Source organism: Cricetulus griseus, chromosome 2 (assembly GCF_003668045.3).
Source record: "Cricetulus griseus strain 17A/GY chromosome 2, alternate assembly CriGri-PICRH-1.0, whole genome shotgun sequence".
NCBI classification, from domain to species: Eukaryota; Metazoa; Chordata; class Mammalia; order Rodentia; family Cricetidae; genus Cricetulus; species Cricetulus griseus.
In genome coordinates, this window is record NC_048595.1 from 206,617,542 (window position 1) to 206,623,541 (window position 6,000).

Here is a 6,000-nt window from a genome sequence, read left to right on the forward strand (position 1 = left end):
AAAAGCTACTCCCACCACCCAAAAATAGGTGGCCTACTCGCCATCAGGTCAGTCACATCCTTTGATCAGATGCCCATGACATTTTATATCCCACCTACAAGATGGGCATGTTAATTCTTTGTACTTCTCCAGGCTCTTTAGCCAGTGAGCCTAAACACATGTGTGCATACCACCCTCTTACTGATGACAGTATTTGGCTCTTTCTTGAAAGATAAGTTCTTATTTAAGGCCCAATGGATTATTAATCATTGTCAAAGGAGTGATTTGGCTATAGCTCTGCACAGCAAGCTGACTGAAAATTAGATTCCTAATCTGTTACTCATTAACTGGAAGGCATGCAATTTTTCTGTTTATTCTGCTTTATAATATAGATCTGAATAAAAATAATGTTTGATTTTATGAAATTTACTACCTTACACTATTTTTTCCTGAACAGTGTAAGTATGTGAGTCTCCCTTGCTCCTCTCATTAAGCTCCAAGACAACCCAGTTAGGTTCCACTCTCTTTGTCCCGGGTGGAGAATAAAATTTCCTCGATAACTTTCAAAAAGTTCTTCCTTGCTGCACTACTACAACCAATAAATGGAAATTTCTTAACCACTCATGTCTATTTTAACTGTGTCTTGTAGAGTGTGGCAGGGAATAACAGTGATTTTGAGTATCCATGTATATGGGTAGCACATGATAGAGCTTGAAGACTTCTAGATATTGAGAAAAGATAAATGGCTTGGATGAAAGTTTAAAATCTACTACCTCAGCATACTTTTCCAATCCAGGCAGTTTGAAAAAAAAGTCATTTTTTTTGTAGCAAGACTGACAGATTTATGAGCTTTTTCATTTCTTCTGCAAAAGCTTATCGTGGACCAGCTTAGAAATGACTGCTAATTACACTAAGTGTGAGCATTGGTGATACAATCTTCTGCTAGAATTGTGTATAAAAATGAGAAACCGAAATCTTTCTTTGACAGTGTGAAGTGTGACATTTCACTTTTAAGGAAGATTCTTGAGCAAAGCTGAATATAGATTGAAACACATTTTTAGTCCCACATGCATGTATTTCTTTGCAATCAAGGCAAGTCCATCACTGTCAGTATTGCCCAAAATGTCTTCACCATGCCCTATAATGCCATCAATAATTCACTTGGTACAATGGTATTTCCCTCCCCCACAGCTGACAGAACAGCAGTGAGCATTGTGGCTCATCTAAAGGAATCAGAAAGAGGCATTCTGTGAACAAGTCTCCCAGGTGTTCTTATCGGCAGCATCCAGACTTGGAGCTGCTTAGGGACAAGCAGAGTTCCTCTGTCACCATGTGAAGGGAAAACGTAGCTCTGTCACTGGAATAAAAGCTCTCAGTTATACATAACACCCTTCCTACAGGGTAGGGAGGCCAGGCATGTCTTCTTTGCATCGTGGTTTTCTTCATCTTTCTTATACTAGGATCAGAAATGTCCCAAAAGGGTCATGGCTGAAAACACTATTGGTCAGTGGCAGAGATGTTTAGAGGTGGGATCTAGTGACAGGATAAAGGGGAATTTTGGGACTTCTGTTTCTTTTATTTCCTGTCTTTTTCACTTCTTGGTGTGGGGTTGGCTTGCCACATCAACCATCTTGTCACAGGCCCTAACGATGGGATAGGAGGATTACAGATTAGAAACTCTATACCTGTGAGCCCCAATACTATTTTTCTTTAGAAGTTGATTTATAACGGGTATTTGTTACAGCAACGGAGAGTAACATAATGTCTGTTTTAAATTGCTACAGAGCTGTCATCTTATTCAGAACAATTCATACCCAGGTCATAAGAGCAACAAGTCTGAAGAGACAAGTCAAGTACCATCTAAACTAGCAGGATAGATAGGGCTAAAAACACATGGCCACTTCCAAATTATTCTGCTCTGTGGGATTTTTGTCTAGGGAGTTTTCACAGGCCACACAGCAAAACCACCACTATAATTATTTTTCTTATGTCTCAGGGTTCCTTTTGAAAGAAAGTAACTTTTGAGGAAGTCTGGGGAACAAAATGGGTTTGTGGGAATTTCTACCACCACTATGTTTTTAAAGCAGCTCCTTAACTTTCTTTTCTGCCATCATAATAGCTTGTTTGGACTCTAATAAAAGCACTTTAGATGATGTGATGGAAGCAAAATCTTCCTGTAACAGGAAGCTGCAGCGTTTTGCAATCAGGTTTTTCACTTTGCCCCCTAATCATAGATAAATATGGCTTATATTAAATGGCAGTCTTCAGTGCTGCCACTGCCTTGAGTCATTACTCTGGGTGTTTTGGCCCTGCACTCTCATGTGAGGAATCAATTCTTCCTGTTACAGAGACACATAGCCCATACCTTTGGCTCCCTACAGAGCTGAGTATATGGATGCCCTTTAGCTTAATCCTTCAAAGAGGTTCTGTTGCACTTGTTCGTAGCTTAAAATATAATTATGACAAAATTGTCAAAATCTTCTCTACTTAAATTATTGGTTTTCCCATGGCTTATGAGATGTAAAGCTAAGACTTTTCCTTTGATTCAGCACTCCTTTTTTCATGGGTGGTTAACATGGACCTCAGTTTAGCTTTTAGACGTATTACAGATCAAGGTCTGATGTGCAGAAAACTCGATTAAATCTTAGCAGGTATTTCATGCTTATTTTCATGAATTAGTGATTTCTGTCATAATAAATACTAAGTAAAAACTAAGAGGTGTAAAAGTATGAAATACATTACTTGGAACAAGATATAGATTTGGTTCAAATTGGTGGTGCTTATAAATATTTTAAATATTAGGAGTTTTAGTAGAATAATTATGTGGCTACTGTAGTGAGCACTTATATAAAAAAAAAGCATTCATTTGGGTTCAGTAACTTAAAATAGTGAGTCCTGGCATTGGAAAGATAGGGGCCTTGAAGATACTGTTGGTACATTAGAGTCTTTAGAAAATACCCTTTAATAGATTTGAAAGAATTTTCTAATAGTTCTGTGGGTGTTTAAGTTATGGAAATGAAGGATTTTCTAATTTCCCTTCTTTGGTGCAACATTTCGTTTCCTAGGGATAAAATTTTCTGCTTATTTTTGGCACCAAAACTTTAATTTTCAAGACAAACTAATTGCTATGCCTTCTGTGTGTTGTTCATGCAGATGATAATAATCTATAAAAACCTCTGATGACATCTTGTCTTCTTCTCTGTCGTCTGTCACCTGGAGGCATCTAGTGAGGTGATTAGAATGGGGCTATCTGAGTCTGCTGTTACAGAGATTACACTTTCTCTCATTGTATGGAAAATGGGTAGAAGAAGGGTAAGCAAGAGACTTGATGATGAGAAAGTTTTAGCAAGAGAGTAAGATACTATGTGAAGGAAGGCCTCTGAAGATCTCTCCAGATCAACTGTTCGGAAAACATTTGAAATGTGGAAAGGACCCTTCTAAAGGCAAAAAGTGACTGAAGAGCACAACATCCATAAAAGAAAAGTGTTCCTGAGTATCTGGGAGAAGCCAGGTTCTAGATCAGAGATGTTCTTGCCAAAACTCTCTAACTTTCTCCCATAGCACCCTCCAAGCAAAGCTCCTGAATGGATGCTGCTGCATCCTCATTGTGATTTGAATCAGAAATGCCCCCCAGATTTCTTTGGTTGATGAATCTATATCCTCAAATTTTCCATCCTCTTGCCTTAGCCTCCTGAGTGCTGGGATTATAGACATGCTTCACTGTGCTTGGCCTGTGCTAGAACTTTAATGTTAAAATTACAACTCCTTCCCATAACTTATTCTCCTGGTTCCTCTGTTCTATTCACTTTATCTATAATAAAAATGCTGTCTAACAAAGTCTGTAATGTATGATGTTTATTGATTACCAATTATAATGCAAAGGGGAACATATCGACCCCAGATGTTGTCTGGGAGGCCTGATCCAGTACAGGACTGATCCAGACCCCTGAACATGGATGTCAATGAGGAGGCCTCTGTACTCTAGGAGGCCTCTGATAGTGGATTAGTATTTTCCCTGGTGTAAGAAGGAACTTTGAGAGCCCATTTCACGTGAAGGGATGCACTCTTGCCCTGGACACATGGGGAAGTACCTAGGCCCAGCCCAGGATGCTGGGGTAGACTTTTCGGAGCCCCTGTTGATGGCCCTACCCTGCCTGGGGAGTGGAGGGTGGATGGGGTGGGGGTAAGTCAGGGTGGGGTAGGAGGGGTGAGGGTGAGGGGAGGGAGAGGGAGAAGGGATTGACATGTGAAACAAGCTTGTTCCTAATTTGAACTAATAAAAGATAGAGAGAGAGAGAGAGAGAGAGAGAGAGAGAGAGAGAGAGAGAGAGAAAGACCTAAAAGGGTAAGAACATTCAGTGTACTGATGAACCAAAGAGTCTAAAAGAGCAAGTATGTAATGGGTAGCACACAAAGATTTGTTGAGTGAATGGCTGTGAGACATTTTCAGTTTTCACTAAAGAAATAAATTTGTGCAGGTATATGACTAAAAAGAAATAGAAAAAAAGAAGTGTCCTCCATATGCTCAAGCTTCCTTTCCAAGTTCCTTCTGGTCACCATGTTTTATCACAGCAATAGAACCCTAACAAAGACATGTAAGTACCAACACTAGACATGGCTAAGGTATTGTGTTCCTATTTTTCATCATACATACCCAGCATTATTCTGAGACTTACACAGATAGTAGTTACATATAATCCCAGGTTCAAGAATATACATGTATGGAAAAGGCCAGAGACCACAATTTAATGTAGACTTACACAAATCAGCCAACTTCATTCTGACCTAGAGATTCAGGACCAATGATACAATAAGTGAGCATTGGCATGACCTAGCAGTGTTTGATATAACCAGTCCAGCCTGGCAAAGTACACAACTCACAGTGATAGTCTCAAACTTAAGATAATAAATAAGAAGCCAAAAGACTTTTCAACTATGTATTTTAAGCTCTCACCTTCTAGGTCTGTTCTGAGTAAGCCATTTCTCCTTTTCAATTTGTCAGCCTTGCCTATTGAAATAATATAGATCTGAGCATTGACAAACTTTGAAGATCCTCTGGGAATATTAGACTTGAATAACTCCTGGAAGTCTGCACTTGAGAAGAGAGAGAAGGAAGAGTTGGAGGACAAGAGAAGAACAGCAATACCATACAAGAATACCATGCCTCAGCTCCATTCTCTCCAAAGTAGAAATACTTTTCATGGTTCCTACAGAGTATTTAAGTAAAATTCCCCATGTTTTCTTTCTATAATTCTTATTTTCATTGCAACCTGGCCATAATTATCTTGGAAGATATGAATTCTGTCATCTTTAATCACTAAATCACAAAAGGTGATTCTGGGTGTTCATAATAAAATCCAAGAACTACATTTATAACAAAGCTATAGATGTTCTGAGCTTTGAATTTCTTGTTTTTCAGCAGAAAAAAAGGGTTACATTCTGATATTTCTCAATAGTCATTCCCTTTGTTTATTTTGGCAGCTATTAACAGATGGCCATTAATATCACAGTGCAAAGGTTAAGAGCATGAGTTCATCACACAATAATTTGGGCCACTATGATAAGCATCCAATTGACTAAGGCAACAACCCTGAAATTAACAGAATGACATTCTTTTAGGGTTGCCATAGGCTATCGTGTGATTTCTCCCCCTCCTATCTACTGATCAGGGTCTCTATGTTTAATAATTTACAAATATAAATAGACACAATGAAGAATATCACCAGTATCATATTCTAAATAAAAATCAATATGGCCTGAAAGTTGGACCAAAGATGCTTCTTCAAGGCCCCCCTTTTTTTGCATTTTTTAAAAAAATTTTTATTAGTTCAAGTTAGGGAACAAGCTTGTTTCACATGTAAGTCCCTTCTGCCTCTCCCTCTCCTCACCCCCATCTCTCCTCCCCCACCACCAACCTACTCCCCAACCCATCCACCCACCACTCCCAAGGAAGGGTAGGGCCCTCAACAGGGGCTCTGCAAAGTCCACCAAATTTTCCTGTGCTGGGCCTGGGCCCTTCCC